Source organism: Oratosquilla oratoria, chromosome 4 (genome assembly GCF_046742065.1).
Source record: "Oratosquilla oratoria isolate Oo_2021 chromosome 4, ASM4674206v1, whole genome shotgun sequence".
NCBI classification, from domain to species: domain Eukaryota; kingdom Metazoa; phylum Arthropoda; class Malacostraca; order Stomatopoda; family Squillidae; genus Oratosquilla; species Oratosquilla oratoria.
This window is the reverse complement of record NC_134780.1, coordinates 40,738,662-40,758,471: the sequence shown is the minus strand read 5'-3', so window position 1 is coordinate 40,758,471 and position 19,810 is coordinate 40,738,662. Positions and strand designations below refer to the sequence as shown.

Here is a 19,810-nt window from a genome sequence, read left to right as displayed (position 1 = left end):
CACACACACACACACACACACACGCACACACACACACACACACACACACACACACACACACACACACACACACACACACACACACACACACACACACGCACACGGCTCGGTGGCGGATTGGTAAAGCACTGGCCTCACAAGCCAGAGAACCGGGGTTCGATTCCCCGGCCGGGCGGAGATAAGTTGGGTTTGTCTCGTTTCACGTGTAACCCCTGTTCACCTAGCAGTGAGTAGGTACGGGACGTTAGTCAAGGAGTTGTGACCTTGCTGTCCCGGTGTGTGGTGTGTGAGTGGTCTCAGACCTACCCAGAGATCGGCAAATAATGAGCTCTGAGCTCACTGCCGTAGGGTGGTGTCTGGCTGTCTCGATAGAGACTGCAGCAGATCCGAGGTGAATACACGCACACACATACGCACGCACACACACACACACACACACACACACACACACACACACACACACACACACACACACACACACACACACACACACACACATTCGTCGGATTGACGGCGAAGATTGGAGCTTCGAAGAAAAAGTGAAATTTTCGTGGATCTCAACGTCAAGGAAGTACCTTTTTGTATTCACAGGGAAGGGGAAAGCTCGTGGTGTAGTGGGAAGGGGATGAAAAAGGAGAAGGGGAGGGATTATTGAGGGAAATGGAAGGAAATGAGGAAGAAGAGGACTTGGTCCAGGGAGGCAGACGCCATATAAACAAACGTCAATTTAGTGACGATGACGGGACTAACAAAAATGTAAAGATTAGAAATATAGATAAGAGCAGCACAATGGAAAGTGAAGATAACAATTTCCAAGGATTTAATGTGGGGGAGGAAGCCAACCCTCCCCGATTAGCAAGCCTAAAAGAAAAACTTGAGAAAATTGTCAAACATTGGGAGGATAGGTTCGGTGAAATCACGAAGATCACGCAGAGTTGAAAAATTGGAAGAATTAGAGAAGGTAAACCAGAAACTAACTAAAGAAATAGAGGTATTAAAAAGACAGTTAAAAGAAGTAAAAGAGGAGAATGCGGTGTTAAAGAAGAATAACAAAGAGAATAAAGAGTCCATAGCAAAAGAAGCACAGGGTTGGAAAAAAATCCAAGAGAACAGCAAAATTACATTTAATGACATAGTAAAACAACAGATGAAAGAACAAACTCAAGACACAGTCATTAAAGTGATGAGACAGAAGGAGAATATAGTAAGAGACTTAGCAAATAATAAGAAATGTATAATTATATTAGGAATGGAAGAGAAGTATAATCTAAATAGAACCACAAGAATCAAAGAGAAAAAAGAAAAAGTAAGCAGTTTACTAGAATTAGTTCAGGAAGATGAACCTGAAATTGTGAAACAAATTGAAGAAATGTCTAGGCTCGGGAAATATAGTACAGATAAGACCAGACCAATTAAGATTAAATTCAGGTCACAAACGACAGCAAAGAATATCTTAGCAAAAACAGGGAAACTAGCAACAAGTGAACAATATAAAAAGGTATGGATAAAAAGAGAAATGAATAAAGAGGAAAGAGAGGAGGAAAAAATGAAAAGACAAGAAGCTAAGGAAAAAAACGAGAACCGAACAGAGTCAGAAAAAGAGAAATTCTATTGGAGAGTAGTGAATATGAAAGTGAGGAAATGGGACATACCAGAGAAAAACAAAAGGGAAACAGAAAATACAATGGAAGTAGCAGAAAATTAAGAGTGTCTTACACAAATATAGATGGATTAATAACAGGATTGAATGAACTGAATGATTATCTGAAGGAAAAAGAACCGGACATAATGGGAATTGTAGAGACAAAATTAAAAGGCCCACTACCACCCAACAGTGTGGGACATAATGCATATAATTATTGGATTAGAAATAGAGAGACAAAACAAGGGGGTGGAGTTATATTCCTGACTAAGAAGGATATAAATGTGAGGAGTGTCACATATGGAAAGAATACAGTAGAGATGATTATGATCGAAGTGGAAGACAGAGATAAGAAGAGCAGAGAGTTTGTAATAAATTATGTGCCTCCAAAAACAGCCTCGTGGGAAGAGAGTGAACATAAAAGTATGTTAGAAGACACAAGGATAACATTAAATAAGATAATGGAAGATGGAGAAGAATAGTTATGATGGGCGACTTTAATTGCAAAGAAGTCTGCTGGGAAGAGATGACAGTAAAGGGTGGAGATGACACATGGGGAAATGTTCTACTTAAGATAACCATTCAATGACACAATGGATTCAAGAGAACACTAGGTATAGAAATGAAGAAGAACCATCGAGACTGGACCTAATAATCACATCAGAACTTGAAATAGTGGAAAAGATTGAATATAAGACACCAATAAGTAAAAGTGACCACATATTGATTGAACTGGAACTAAATGAGGAAAAATTCATGAAAAGAAATGAACTATATAGAAAAGGAAGAATGATGTATGAAAAAACAAATTTTGATAAAATAAGAGAATGCTTTCAAAAAGAAAAATGGGAAAAATATACAAAGAGGAAACAACAGTGGAAGAGAAATTGAATATTTTGAAAAAATATATATATAAAGGAGCGGAAAAGTATGTCCCAAGACAAAAGCAAGAAAAAGAATGTGTAAAGTGCTGGTACAACAAAAGTTGTAGGAAGTTAAAAGAGAAAAGAGATAAAGCTTAGACCAAATTGAAGAAAGACAAAAGACCTGAAAAATGGAAAATATATACTTGCTATAGAAGTGAATATGTACAAGTGTGCAGAGAGGAAAAGAGAAAATATGAAAAAGATGTCATAGAAAAATGTAAATATCAAACAAAACTATTCTACAGATTTGTAAACAACAAACTGAAAAACAAACAAGATTTGGAGAAATTAAGACAAGGAGGGGTTGAATACACAGAGGAAATTGAAATGGCGGAAATTATGAACAAGCATTTTAAATCAGTGTTTACAAGGGAGAACATACAACCGGAAGAGATCGAATGGAAAGAGAAAGTCCCCCCTATGAAAGAAATAGAAGTAACAAAGAATGAAATAATGAAACACTTGAGTAATCTTGATGTCAGAAAATCGCATGGACCAGATGAAATAGCAAACTGGATTTTGAAAGAATGTAGGAATAAACTGGCAGACAAAATACATAGCATAATAAACAGGTCCTTGAAAGAAGGAAAATTTCCAAAATATTGGAAAAAGCAAATATAGTACCTATATATAAAGGGGGAAATAAAGAAGACCCTACCAACTATAGACCAGTCTCTCTAACAAGTACAATGGCAAAAATTTGTAAAAGAATTATCAAAAGTAGATGGGTAAAGTATTGAAAAAAAAAAACGTGCTAAATCCAAGGCAATTTGGATTCAGACAAGAACGATCATGCGTCACCAATTTAAAATGTTTCTATTCAAGGCTAATAGATATAACACAAGAAAGAGATGGATGGGCTGATTGTGTATTTCTAGACCTAAAAAAAGCTTTTGACAAAGTACCACAAAAGAAGCTGCTTAAGAAATTAGAAACTGAAGAAGGAATACAGGGCAAACTGCTTAAATGAATTGAAGACTTTTTGCAAGAAAGAAAAATGAGAGTAGTGATAAGAGACAAACACTCGAATTGGGATGAAGTAATAAGCGGTGTTCTACAAGGAACAGTTCTGGCCCAATTAATGTTTGCTATATATATTAATGATATGGGTGAAGAAATTGAAAGTTATATGAGCTTCTTTGCAGATGATGCAAAATTGTTAAAAAAAAAAGTGAACAACGAAGAAGATTGTAAGTCACTACAGAGTGATCTCAATAAAGTATGGGAATGGAGTAGGAAGCGGGAGATGGAGTTCAATACTAAGAAGTGTAGTATAATGGAATTTGGAAAAAGCAAAAAAAAAAAAAAAAAAAAAAAAATATAGGATCATATAAACTGGGAGAAGAAGGAATAAAAAAAAATATAGAAAATGAGAAGGACCTGGGAATCATTATTATGAATAGTATGTCACTTGAGAAACATATAAACAAGATTTTTGGAGAAACTTATAATTTGATAAGAACAATCAAAGTAGCATTTACATACCTGGATGAAGAAATGGTGAAGAAAATACTAATCACTTTAATAAGACCAAGATTGGAATATGCAGCAACGATGTGGTTACCAAGTACAAAAATATGTATAACAAAACTTGAAAGAATACAAAGAGCAATGATAAAATTGGCACCAACTCTCTGAAAACTATCATATGAAGAGAGACTAGCAAAACTTGAGCTACAGACATTAGAGCAAAGAAGAGAGAGAGGAGATTTGATAACTATTTACAGAATCATGAAAGGCATAGAAACTATTGATAGAGAGGATCTGATAAAATGGGATGATAGAAATACAAGAGGATACGGAAAGAAAATCAAGAAAGACAGCTATAGTAGAGATCTGAAAAAGAACAGCTTTCCTCACAGAGTAATAGACATTTGTAACAAGTTAGATGAGAAAGTGGTGTGTGCAAAAACAATACATGAATTTAAAAACAGTTTAGATAAAATGAGATATGAAGACGGGACACCACGAGCATATCTCCCCTTCCCGTAAAATACAACTAGGTAAATACAACTAGGTAAATACACACACACACACACACACACACACACACACACACACACACACACACACACACACACACACACACACACACACACACATACTGTATATATATATATATATATATATATATATATATATGTATATACATATATATATATATATACATGTATATATGTATATATGTATATAAATGTATATATCTACTATAATAAAGTAGTAGCCTCTGTCTGTATGTCTGTCTGTTTGTTTGTTTGTTTGTTCACAATCTCCTCCTAGGGTTTTGGAGATAGACCCCCATAACCATATATATTCTGATACCCTATCACTTCAGGTACTTGGATAACTATATTTCATTTTGAAAAAATATTTTGGTTAGGGTTAAGAGTTAAAGTTAGGTGGGCAATGGTGGGGTAATACGCCACTACTGTAGTTCCCCATTAACGCGCGTAGCATTTTTGTGACATAAGAATTACTATGATTAAACAAACTGTGTCCATAAATATTATTTATATCTGTGAAATTAATGTTGCCACAAATCATGATAGCCTTTGTAAGGAAAAAGCATGAAAATGTAAAATTGCAAAGGATTACAAAAGATTACAAAGGCGGAGCATGCCAACAGAAGATCTTTTGGTCCATATCTAGGTCGAATGCGAAAAAAAAAAAAATAGATAGATAAATGAATAAATGAAAAATATAATAATGTAAATAATGAATAAAATGCATAGATAAATGCATAGGTATAGTTAAATAATAAACAAACTGGCAAATAGTAAATAATAATAAATTGACATATAACTAATAATGATTGTATAATTTTACAAATGTTGAAATATTGGTTATTTTCATTTGATTTTATTGCGGGCGGAAATGCAATAACCGAGTCATAACCAGCTCCGACTCAGCAGAGGTCAGACGTCGCTCTCCGTTCCAGCTCTCTCAACAAGCGCCCAGCAATCATCACTGGCCGGTCGCGGCGGAGGAGACTTTTCTCCTTTGCTGCTGCCGGTCTGGCATAAGGCTGACCTCTTCGTCGACGTCGGCAAGCCGGTTTACACCAACGACAAATACACACATTTTCCAAGCCACGTAATTCTCTGCTTTCAGAGTTGTACTTGGAATAAAAGAGAGATACACGCACACTTTCTCGCTGGCTTAGCAGAGGTCGCCCTTAATCCAACTCTCTCTGATTCAGAGCCCTTAACTCTTCGCCGGTAGGTAGTGGGGGAGGATTGCCGGGTCTCTCCTGTCGACCAGCCCGCACCCACACCTGACCTATTAGCTGACGCTAGCGAGCGGGTTTACACTTCTGACATTTACAGATAATTCCCAAGTCACGTAATTCTCTGCTTTCAGAGTTGTGCTTGGAAGGAGAATGATAAAACAACAGTCACCCGCTTGCCCCCCTCGCAATGCCATCGGTTCCACTCTCCTGACTACGCTTTTGATATCGGCCACTCAACGCTCAAGCCTAACCTGGGGCTAATCAGGACCGCTCAAGCCTAACCTGGAGCTAATCAGGACCGCGCCACCTAGCTGGGATTAATCAGCAACGCCACACGCGGGAAGTGAACTCCACTCACTTCCCGTAAGATACATACACACACCTCTCACGAACATAACCACGCCCCACGCTCAAACATCTACACGTACTTCTTCTGCTAAAATTCGCTTCCTTTCTAACTTTCTCTTATACTACATTTTCTCATTTCAGTTTACCTCCCACTAAAGATTTTTCCGTGTTTCAATTTTTCTCTAATACTACGCCTCCTACCATTTTCTCAACTTTTGGTGATTTTAATCCCAGGCGTCGGCGCCGCCGTCCAAGTTCCTTGCCCATTTCTCCCGAGCCACGACCATCAACCACCCCTAATCGCTCAAGAAAAAGCGCATTTATGGCAATAGCCCTCTTTCATACACTACTATCTTTTCATTTTCTTAAAGACTTTCTTCCCCTCCCGCAAAAAACCGATCCCGTGCGAGCGGGCGGTCTTCTCCCGCAAGTCGCAAGTCAAAAGATATTTAAGATTAGTTTTAATTCTTCTCTTACTGCCGAGTACCGTTCACCATGTAGTGTTAATAATCCACTACAACTGTTAGATTAAAGATTATTCACGAACTCCTCCTAGGTTTTTGCAGATAAACCTCTATAACTATACATATTCTGAAACCTTATAACCCAAGGTACTTGGATAACTATCTTTCAGTTGTCTGTCTGTTTGTTTGTTTGTTCACGAACTGCTTCTAGGGTTTTGGAGATAGACCCTCATAACCATATATATTCTGATATCCTATCACTCCAGGTACTTGGATAACCATATCTAATTAAAAAAGATTGGTTAGGGTCAAGGGATAAAGTTAGGTGGGGTATGGTTAGGTTAGGGATTATTCACGAACTCGCAGCAACGCGCGGGTAATTTGGCTAGTAGATATATATATATATATATATATATATATATATATATATATATATATATACCTATATATATATATATATATATATATACCTATATATATATATGTATATACATATATATATATCACTTAGACAAAATGTTGTAGCACATTTGTATACAATAATCACGAAGAACCCACAGTCGGAATAAAAGGAAACTTTATAAGAAAGTGTAACTTCTATATTTCGGCTAATAGCTTTAGCCCTCTTCAGGAAAGTACTTTCCTGAAGAGGGCTATAGCTATTAGTCGAAATATAGAAGTTGCACTTTCTTCTAAAGTTTTCTTTTATTCCGACTGTGGGTTCTTCGTGAATATATATATATACATATAAACATATATGCATATATATGTGTATATATATATATATATATATATATATATATATATATATATATATATATATATATATATATGTAAGGTATTTACATAACAACCAAATCTAACATTAATCAGAACGTGGGAAATATAAAATGGACAAAGTACACAGCTAAATATGCAACAATGAGAAATTGCCCCAACACAGCGCCAACATAACATGGGGTTTTGTCCTAGTTTGATTTAATTTATTTAATTTATTCCATTTGCCCCCTCTTTTGTTCAAATTACATTAATTTACATCACATATAACATGGTCACACTTTACTCATATTATCATAAAACGTGACATTTCGCCACATCATAGGGGTTTTATCCAAGTTTGATTTAATTTATATAATTGATTCCATCTTTCCCCTCTCTAGTTCAGATTTAATTTATATCACATATAAATGTTTAATTTCTGTTCTATTAATGTGGGTTTCTTTTCACAACATGGTCACACTAAGGATTACAAAGGCGGAGCATGCCGACAGGAGACCTTTTGATCCATATCTAGGTCGGATGCGAAAAAAAAATCATATTAATAATAAAATAATAAATAAAAACTATAATAATGTAAATAACAAATAAAATACATAAATAAATGCATAGGTATAGTTAAATAATAAACAAACAGGTAAATAGTAAATAATAATAAATTGACATATAACTAATAATAAATGAAAATCAGACAGACAAATGATAACAAAACAAAAACAAATAATATAAGATAAATTATAATCATTACAGCATCTTACTTAGGTATTTATCTAAATTATTCTTAAAGCTTCGAACTGAACTACATTGCACTACCTGTGCAGGAAGTTTATTCCATTCATTAACTACACGGTTGGTAAAGTTGTTTCTACCTACTTCCAAATTGAATCTATTTCCGGACAGTTTGAGACCATTGTTTCTTGTCTGATTCTCATTCAATGTGAAAATGTTGTCACTTTTGATGTCAATTCCCTTTAAAATCTTAAAGACCTGTATCAAGTCACCTCTGAGTCTACGCTTTTTTTAGGGAAAACAGATTCATGTGCTTTAGTCGATTTTCGTATGATTTATTTTTGATATTTGGAATCAGTTTTGTGGCTTACCGTTGTACTTTTTGCAGTCTGTCAATGTCTTTAATGAGATTCGGTGACCATACGGAAACAGCATATTCCAAATGTGGACGAACTAACGATTTATATAGCTTGTTAATGAGTGATGGACTTTTGAAATAAAAAGATCGCGCAATCAGTCCTAGAATCTTATTTGCTTTCTCAGAGGCTGAAATACACTGCTTGGATGATTTGAGGTCGTTACTGATAATTACGCCGAGATCTTTTTCACTATCCACTTTTGTTAACGAATTTCCAAATAACTTGTAATCGTACTTACTGTTATTTTTACCTATGTGCATTACCTTGCATTTACTTGTGTTAAATGTCATTAGCCACTTTTCAGACCATTGCTGTAATTGATCTAAATCTTCTTGAATATCTAATTGGTTTGAGTGATCATTTGCCACTCCGCACAGTTTTGTATCATCAGCAAATTTGGAAACAGTAGATTTTAGTCCATGGTCTATATCATTTATATATACTATGAATAGAAGTGGCCCAAGAACGGAACCCTGAGGAACTCCACTTGTAACACTTTTCCATCCAGAAGTTTTTCCATTTAAAACAACTCTCTGTTTTCGACCATTCAACCAATTACTAGTCCAACCTAATAGGCTACCACTTATTCCATGCAAAGCTAATTTAGTAAGTAGTCTTTCGTGTGGGACGGTATCAAAAGCTTTTGCAAAATCTAGATATATTAAATCTATATTGTTTCTTTTGTCATAATTCGAGATAACTGTGTTGTAGAATTCGAGTAAGTTAGTCACGCAAGAACGTTTCCGTCTGAAACCATGCTGGCTATCATTTACCAAACGGTTACTTTCTAAATGATGTTCGATAGCATCTCTGATGATAGTTTCCATTATTTTTCCTACGATTGAAGTCAAACTTATAGGCCTATAGTTATTTGGTTTCTTTTTGTCACCTTTTTTGAGTATGGGAGTAGCGTTAGCTAGTTTCCATTCTCTTGGGCCATCTCCGGATATGATGGATTTCTTGAAAATAATTTCTAATGGAACAACAATCTCATTTTTCATTTCCTTTAAGATTCTTGGATGCCAACCGTCAGGCCCTGGTGTTTTATTAACTTTGAGTTTGTCTATACACCTTTTAATTTTTTCTTTTGTTATATTTACCGTAGTGAGTAAGTTTACCCCAGACTTTTCACAGGTTTCAGTTTGGAATTCACTTTGAGGTGTTTAGTTTACGAATACCGAGCTAAAATAATTGTTTAAGATATTACACATTCCTTCATTTGAATATTCAAGTTGACCGTCAGCAGATAATAGTGGACCAATGTGATTCCTAACAACCTTTTTATCTCTAATGTAACTATAGAATTCTTTGGGATTCTCTTTGGATTTATCAGCGATGTTCATTTCGTATTGTCGTTTTCTTTTTCACTATACTCATATTATCATAAAATGTGACATTTCGCCACATTTTAGGACACCTCAGACACTCTATTCCCACACATATAACGGCTTGATTTCTGGATTGTTAGTTTGAGTTATATTTCGCATCATGGTTTATTGGTTTAACATGAGTCATATCATACTCATGAAATTATAAATTGTAACATTACGACACATTATAAAACAACACCTCACACATACTGTTTCCGCACTCACACAATAATTTATTGTAAACTCCAATGGACCCCCACTAAGAGGGACCGCGGAGTCAACCCACTATGTATACTACCAGGTTTATTCTCAGAATATCATTCCTCTGAAGAAGCTACAAGCGAAACCGGTCAAGAATAAACTCGGAACGAGACCTGTGACTCTTTTTTCCACCTTTTTCAATATATATACATATATATATATATATATATATATATGTATATATATATATATACATATATATATGTGTATGTTTCTTAAGACAGATTGAACATTTTTAGAAGCTCCACCATGGGATACGAACCCTGACCCGTGCGTCGTGATTTAACCGTGAGGATCACCAGGAACAATGCCTTTAGAAACCGAAGCCGACAAAAAGAAGCGTCATAGACATTTTTGGAAGTGGGTTACAGGTACTCGGAAAATTTCAAAAGCCGCTTTACAAAATGATAAGAGTTTGAGTTGCCGACTATGGAATGAACATGCCCAAACTTTTCCAAGCTTATACCAGGCTGTCAAAAAATTTTGTGTTAAGGAATCTGTGCGGGAATTTCATCGAAAGGTGATTAAGTTCAATGATTCTCTACGAAACAACAAAGATTTTCAATATTCCGATGAAATGTTTGACAGTCTTGAACCTTTTGATGGACAAATTGAAGACAGTGTTTCTGAAGGTTTTATGAAGCATTACTTTGTTGGGTAAAACTGGGCCAAGCACCCACGGCGCAGCCGTGGCTGGCGAAGCCAGGTGCTTGTTAAATTAACACACAAAAAAAAAATCTTTTTGAAGCCAAATAAGTTCAGAGCGGTATATATGAATGGGGCCGAAACGTCTGGAGTGAACAATTTCGTGAGGCCGCAACATCCGGAACCGAAACGGCCGCTCACGACGGGAACTACCTGTAGTATTAATTGTATCTGAATATAATCGTTAGCTGCTATTTTGCAGAGATCTAGACTGCACCACCGTATGATGTTTAGCGTCTGTTGCCCCTTTCGACAATGAAGACTAAGCCACTAAGCAGTGGACATATCAATTAAGAGGAAAAAATCCGCGGCTGGTTTCCTGCGCATTAGCATATATAAGCGAAATCGACATTTTCGCTGGGATATTTATAACATAGATCCCTTTGATAATTTTCAAGGGGGTTCTTATTAAAATTATCCACTTTTATATCCGCCCGGAACCCGAATACCGGCGTAACGACTTGACCACTAATTGATGTGGAAACTTCAAGAGCAGTCGATATTGCCCAATCTGAAACCACACAACAATTGAGAGTAAATACACAATTTTCTCTTCAACTCTTAGAAGTAATCTCAAGTCACAAGTTATGGGCGAGTCGGTATATCTACGGTAAAACTTTATAAAATGTGATCGAAGAAAGTCAAGAGTACAAATATCTATTGAACTACTTACCGTGTCGCTGAACCGTACAGGGAGACTCGAATGTGTCAACTGCCAACTATCCTCCACCAACATGATTGAATCCATGAGAAAAGTGTAATGAGAGAGCCCAAAACATATGTTCATTAGAAAGTGTGATAAGAGAGGTTGACATGCAACTGGCAAGATATAAGGAGTGACGAACTTTATGTTGGGGGTGGGGGAGAGGTGGAAATTGTGGTTAACGGTGAAAGCGATAAGAGGGACATCGAGCATGTGGTGATTTTAGGTGGAAGGGAGACGAATGAAGGGACCAAGATGATTAGCGGCCAATAATCAGAAGTGACGACCCCGCATGGAAGATGCAAATAAAAAAGTATACGATCCCAGATCGCAATCAAGCAACAATTAACAGTATGACGTAAACAATGTCAGTTTGTCGTTTTGCTCGTTTCTTTTCAATTACTTGAGTAATTGTCATTTCTTATTGCATAGATCCAACCGGATCCGGTACATTATGTCTCCACCCAAAACGTCTACATGGTTTGCGGTTCATAATGTCTCCTGCATAAAATGTTTCCATCCATGATGTCTCCTGTCATTAAACTTTCTCTTTGGTTTTGATGACCACACCAAGTATATTCGTAATGATTAGACCTTATCAAACAAACTATACTTACCATCAAAGGGTATAAAAAAGTTCTCTCCTCCGTTCGTATCCTTTCCTCCCATACCGCAGCTCTCCAAATTCTCAAAACACAACTCTCTTTATCTGGCCAACTATCATTAAAATGATTTCTCTTCACCAAACCATACAGGTATATTAGCATGCTAATATACCTGCATGCTGTCACGTATCCAAATGTTCTCGTGTTTTCTTTCTTTGTGTGGTGGTTGCAAGTTGTCGACCAGCACGCAGTTTTCACCCCCCACCAAACTCTTTATCGCCCAGCTGTGGACAAGTTTGACACAACCAGTGGGTCAGACATGGCCAGATCAGCGGCGTCTTTTGTTAATGCCTTGCCCTCAGGTCAAGTAGCCGTGTACGTTAGCATCAGGGCGCCGATTTGCCAAGTTGATTTGGTTATGTTTCTTTTTAGTTTATGTACTTTTTATTTGATGTAATGTGACCAGATGTCTTACAACTGGTTGTTGTGTATCTGTTACCATTTCGCAGTACGCTACGCCGTACGCAAATCTTTGTATTTAAAAAATATTGTAATTGTAGACAAATGTATTTCATATGGTAACATTTTCAATCGCCGGCAGACTGGCTGGGCATGTGCTTCGCGCATGTCGATTTTCATTTCATTATTTTATTGTCCTTTTTACTTTCTTTGTGTTAGTATTAGGTTTTTATTATTACGTGCATAATATTTTTGTGTGTGTAAGTTAAGGTTGTGTATGTGGGTTAGGCTTTTATGCTATTTTTCAAAGTGGGATAGGAAAAAAACTTCCTATTTGCCCTTTCGACCTTAATGGCTCCACTGATCTATCAGGTCAATTGGTGAGCCCTTTAAAAGAGAGGGTCAACACCCTCTTGCTCACCTCAGTCACCGTTTGTCCGCTGCATCGGTCAAACACACTCACCCGATACCATGCAACACTCCCGGGCTGATCGCATGGCTTGTCAGGACCCAACTAGGAGCACCTTTTCCATCTTCTCCTCCAGCGAGGAAGAAGATGAGTCGACTCTACCACAAAAGAGACGACGATCCATTCCGGATAAGGAGAGAACCCTCCCTGAAATGGAGTCCAGTGAACTGGGCATCATTGCCACCACCTCCGCTGAGGACAGCTGCTCCCGCCCGTCCTCTCAGCTCACCCCTCCCCCTCAGGGGACACTGGTGCGAAGGAGGGATGCAATCCCGAGCGCATGACATGCGCAGCCATCACCAAGGAGGCCAAAGGACCCCAAGGAGGTGAATGGCAGGTGGTTACTAACCGCCGCCATCGAGCCAAGCAACCCCCTACTGCACCACCACCCTTTAAATTCCCACAGCATATTCCTATGCCCCGTCATTCGTAAACACTTCCAGCCGCTGCTGAACCTCCTAGGAGAGAACCCCCCAAGAATGTAAGTTATATTCAATCACCGACCACCACAGCATCATCATGGCAGCCCACCTAATCTCCACCTCACCAGTTGGACACTTATCATAGATGATAGCGCCACTGGAAGCCCCTGACGCTCACCATCTTCCCGGAGACGGACTAGATGTACTAGATGTACCCACTAGTACCTCCAACCGTCTAGTAATACATCACACACAACTAAAATTGAGAAACTAAAAGACGGTCCCTAAATCGGATCCCTCCGCTGGGACTTAAAAAAGAAGAAAAAAAAAATGGTTCACTGCCCCGCCACAGCTCAACTAAGGCAGCAACCCGTCGAGGGCCCAACAGGATGAGAAAGCTTTGGCCGCCTACTTAGTCAGGTCAGGCGGGCTCTCTCAACACACTCAACAAATTGCTAACCATTATGCGAGACGATTCACCCCATCGCTGAAACATGGTGGCAAAATATCGAGACGGAAGCCCCAGCGGCGGGCTTGTGGCCCGCTCATCTTTATATGTATATATATGTTTACAAGTATATACATGTACTAATGTTAAATAAATAAACACCAACCCTCTCGCGGCTGTTTCTTCTTCCTCATCTCGACGAGTCGAGACCCTGCCGTTCTGTCTCCTTGCGGAGACGTTTTGCCCACAAAGGTGTGTAATATCACCTAGGGTTTTATTTACCTATTTTAAAAGAAATACACCCTATGTTTAGTGCGAGGTTTTGGTAGGATTGTAGGATCACCCTTTGAGATTAATTTGAAATTGGCGTGTCTTCGAGCTTTTCTCAATTCTATTCTTAGTCCCGTGGTTTCATCCTTTTGAGATTGGTTATTCTTGAATTGGTGTGTCTTCGGGCTTCTGTCAATTCTGTTCTTAGTCCCGTGGTTTCATCCTTTTGGGATTGGTTATTGTTGAATTGGGGCTTTTGTCAATTCTGTTTTCTCGTGGGTGATCTTTGTTTTCTCCCACCGAGTTTTTACACAACAGTGTTTTTAGGGTTAATCTTATCTCGCGTGATTCTTGTCTTCTGATTTTAAGTTGTATTAAAATTAAATTACTGTCTGTGATCAAATGTGGTTGTTAAAGGGTTTCATTTTGTAAATAAAAGTTTAAAACGAATACCTCTTTCCCGAACCTGGATAGTAATTAACATAAATTAGATATAAATATTTTCGCCTCTTCCAATTCATAACAGTAGGCGAAGTTCTGCCATTCTCCCCTCCTCCATTCATGACAATGCCAATGTACCCGCACAGTCACGTTTTATTATGTATACAATGTGGCAAGTCATCAATATACAAAGTATCAGCGTGTACATAAATAATCACAACACAAATTACGCAATCTTTGAAATGTAATTTAGTACAAAGTAGTTCAGTTCCATTAATTCTTGTAGCCATACATAAATTAGTTGGAACACTATTCTCGACAAAAACTAGTCAAACCTCTTGTATTATTTATTTAATTAACAAATAGTTCAAACTTTTTATATCCAGACAATTTGAAGTCTACACCAGTACCTACTTCTTGGAACAATATATTCATCCGCCTTACTAGTCAAAACATACGAGTGGATATCAGTAGCTCTTTGATATATACTGTTAATATTCCATGTAATACATTTTAACTAATTTTCCTCAATTTCTTTGAAAATCCTCTCCAATTTTCTCTGTTGTTTCAATTACCTTTGCTAAGTTCATCATTTGGGCTTACAAAATATTGTCTTACTGCACTGATCAAAAAGGTTACATTGTTACCAAATAAACTATAATCTACCTGCACTCTCTCATTGGTTTTGTTACATTCCTCATTTTCTTTTGAATAGTTTGTCTCTACTTGTTTAAAAGAATCAGGCCCCTTGCTACGTTTATTTTCCCTTGCCTCTTCATTCACGTTTCTTTCCCGTTTGCACATATCATTCAACCAGCTTTCCTTTTTCATGAACAGGTTTTTCAATTCCCTTGGTTCACTAACAAGTGTTTCTACAATATTGATTTGGGTGATTGGCAATTCAACATTCTCCTGCAGTTGTTGTCTTTTTTTTTCTTGCCTTTCCTTTTCCCTTCGTTCCCATACATTTCCAACCGTCCTGTTTTTGCCAACAGGTCGCTTGTTTTCTGGCTGCTTTGCTACCAGTTTACCTGTACCACTTGGATGCTACACAATCTTGAATTTGCATCATGCTCTTCTCCACAACTGCAGCATTTTGGGACGACCTTCTCTTTGTTCTTAATCTTTTCACTACATTCTCTCGAGTCGTGATTTATACCACAGCACTTACATCGATAGTTGTTCTGACATTTATACGCTAAGTGTTCCCATTTACTACACTTATAACATATTTCAGGAGATTCATGATGTATAGCTATATATTTTTTCAGGTATATTATCCTTCATTAGTGCACGCATTTGGGGCTTTGTTTCCACCCATTCCGCGTATCTTACTTCTCGCCTTTTAGCTCAAACAACCCTTTCGTCAGCAAACAAGTCCTCCGGATCAATGCACACTGGATAGTGGAATAACATCACTTCTGTGTATTTTTCATTTTCTTTAAAAACTTCCATGATCACTTTTTCAAATCCCCTGGTACTTAGTATATTGACTGCCTCATCGTTCTGCACAATTATGTACGGTCCGTGCTTACTTTCTTTGAACAGGACTTGAAATTCTTGATACGTTTCGTTCAATTTAATAGCCCACTGTAGTTTCTTGAAGTCCATTTCAAGAGTTTTGGGGAAATAGAGTATTTTTCTTTCACCATACGTGCCTTCCGTTTCCAACTCTTTAGCGCTACGTCCAATACCAGCATCTTGTTCTTCTTCAACGTTTCGTTCTTCGTTTCTTTTCGTCTGCCGCTTAGTGTTTAGTAATCTCCTCACTTCATTCACCGGTGGGAAGCCAACCGTGCTTCGTTTTTGTTGCCGGTTTTTCCTCTTCGTGGATGGATTACTATCTAGGTCATCATCATCTTTACTTGCCATGTCATTCTTATCTATTGTTCTGCTCAGCCAGGGGTATTCCATAGTCGCCGCCGCACACATCCCGCTTGTAGGCAAGTGTGCAGCGTTAATGTCCAAGAGGTAACCAGGGGTTCACCATTCGTTAATGGCGTAAATGGAAGTAAGAAATGGACATAAGAATCTAGGAAATAATCCCACATACCAAAATCCCACATATATATATTTCTATATTCAGTGGCGGATCTAAGGGAGATGACGGACGCCCCCCCCCTCATTTTCTAAGTGCCTTAAAAAAATCCGGTCCAAAAATTGAGCAAGGTTTTTCGCAACAATATGTATGAATAAAAAAAATTCACGTACAAAGGCTGTCAAGTGCGGTCTAGTGCAGTATATGTGACGATATATTGTGAAAATAAATTAAAGGACACCAATTAATACTTTAATCAAACTGACTCACTCGTTCAAGTGAATTGAAATTAAGCTGCGATTTATTGAAATACCGTATGACTGGATTAATCTTAACTGTATTGTCTTATAAGATCAAAGAGACAGCAAACTAACTGATTAGTTAGCTTACTTAATCTTAAATGTATTGTCTTACTCTTGTCTCACTAGATCAAAGACAGATCACTTGCTTACTAATTTATTAGTGGATCACATATTCATCAAATATATCAAAATACATGTTTATCCAAAAACATATCTAAAAAGAAATACAGAATAAATAGAATGAGGGATTTTGTCTGACATCATGCCATGCTTTTGATCTTAGAATAGGACTATAATACGTCCTCAATTAATTTCATATCCTAATCATTTTCATAGCAAAACATAAATATAGAATACAACTATTTCATAAGTATAGAAATATGTACAATTAAACAGATTTAGAAAAATTAGGAGACATTTTGTCTCGGAGACATTTCATACACTGAAAATGGAGCAGGAGACATTTTGGGCGTACACCGCTCCAACCCCATGACTATCTCCTCATACTTCTACCTATTTAAAAAAAAAATTATATATTTTTTCGCACTAAATTATTTAATATCCCAACCTGACTCAAATCACAAACATTGGATAGATATTTCTGTAATAATTTGCATTCAGCATTTCTTGCATTTTTCATGAATAATGTTTTGTGAAGTACATTGTCCTTCTGGTACTATGTAACCTGGAAAGTAGACATAACCTAGCCACCGAGTGGGCCCAATCGAAGAGGCCCGCTGGGTGATTAATCATCGTAACAGCTTCCAATTTTACCCCCTCAACGGAAGGAAGGCTGACTGCAACCCGGTTGCATTCCATGGTCCTTGAAGCCATAAGGTCCATTGCCCCCCCCCCCACCCCATCGCAGGATACATTCTCTTTCTTGGTGTTATTTTCGTGATCCTGGTCGCACAGTCAAATTGCCAGTAGATTTTCACGTTGAGCCTCCTGAATATGTGGGGAGCACGAGGAGGCAGATACCAGGATGTGGCCGTGGTGGTGGCTACTGACACAGGTGTGATCATAAATTTCAATGTTTTACAGGAGCTTCGGGTGGATGAATCACCAATGGACGTGTAATTAAGCATGGTGTTAATGCTGTAGATTTTACATATATACACAATTCAACAACTGGGCATTCAGCATTAGTGGCGCCGATCAGCTGTTATAAATAGTGAATTTTCAGGGATATGCTTTTTACTACTGCAAACTGGTTCTAAATAGATTAGTAAACCAACCATAACTACCTAACGACTTAAGTCATTCATATTTATATAATTTCTACGTTAGATAGACTTACCAAATACAACTTTCAATTGGACGTAATTGTTGTGATGGTTGTGGCAAGTAGTGTGCATTGAGTTTTAGGCAACCTGTTTCATTTGTTTATGTATGTACTGTACATATGTGTGTGTGTGTGTGTGTGTGTGCTGTGTGTGTGTGTGTGTGTGTGTGTGTGTGTGTGTGTGTGTGTGTGTGTGTGTGTGTGTGTGTGTGTGTGTGTGTGTGTGTGTGTGTGTGTGTGTATTCACCTTGGTCTTTAGATCACGTGTTGGACTCGTGAACGACAGCTATTTCCCTCTCGGAATAGAGCTCGGAGCTCGTATGACCAATCTATGGGTGATGCTGTGACCTTTCACGTACACACACACCCAACTCCCCGCCCACGAGAGTTAGGGTAACGACTCGGAGCCCAGTGATACTGAAATTATTTCAGCCCTGGGCAGGATTCGAACCCGGACCGTCGTAGTGACAGTCGGAGACTCCACCAACGGCACCACTGAGTCGAGTGTGTGTGTGTGTGTGTGTGTGTGTGTGTGTGTGTGTGTGTGTGTGTGTGTGTGTGTGTGTGTGTGTGTGTATTTATCTAGTTGTATTTACCTAGTTGTATTTTGCAGGAAGGGGAGCTATGCTCGTGGTGTCCCGTCTTCATATCTTATTTTATCTAAACTGTTTTTAAATTCATGAATTGTTTTTGCACACACCACTTTTTCGTCCAACTTGTTCCAGATGTCTATTACTCTGTGGGGAAAGCTGTTCTTTTTCAGGTCCCTGCTATAACTGTCTTTCTTGATTTTCTTTCCGTATCCTCTTGTATATCTACTATCCCATTTTATTAGATCCTCTCTATCAATAGTTTCTATGCCTTTCATGATTCTATAAATAGTTATCAAATCTCCTCTCTCTCTTCTTTGCTCTAATGTCTGTAGCTCAAGTTTTGTTAGTCTCTCTTCATATGATAGTTCTGAGAGTGTTGGTGCTAATTTTGTAATTGCTCTTTCTATTCTTTCAAGTTTTGTTATATTTTTTTTTATATTTGGTGACCACATCGTCGCTGCATATTCCAATTTTGGTCCTATCAAAGTAACTAGTATTTTCTTCACCATTTCTTCGTCCAGGTATGTAAATGCCACTTTGATTGTTCTTATCAAATTATAAGTTTCTCTAAAAAAATTTGTTCATATGCTTCTCAGGTGACATATTATTCATAATGATAACTCCCAGGTCCTTCTCATTTTCTACTTTTTTATTTCTTCTTCTCCCAATTTATATGATCTCACTATTCTTTTTTTTTTTGCTTCTTCCAAATTCCATTATACTACACTTCTTGATATCGAATTCCATCTCTCACTTCCTACTCCATTTCAATACTTTATTGAGATCATTCTTCAGTGTTCACTTTTTTCAACAGTTTTGCATCATCCGCAAAGAAGCTCATATAAATTTCAATTCCTTCATCCATGTCACCAATATACTGTATATAGGAAAATATTGGGGCCAAA

The 19,810-nt window shown here is 37.7% G+C and overlaps 1 protein-coding gene across 2 annotated transcripts in view; it reads right to left on the bottom strand.

The window, feature by feature from the left end:
* LOC143024813 (GDP-L-fucose synthase-like) overlaps positions 1–11,677 on the bottom strand; it is a 54,654-nt gene extending 42,977 nt beyond the window's left edge. For both annotated transcript variants that reach the window (XM_076184040.1, XM_076184042.1), the window contains exon 1: positions 11,544–11,677. The gene's annotated coding sequence lies outside the window, so the exon portion shown is untranslated. The remainder of the gene's footprint in view (positions 1–11,543) is intronic.
* Between the last annotated feature and the right edge of the window lie 8,133 nt (positions 11,678–19,810).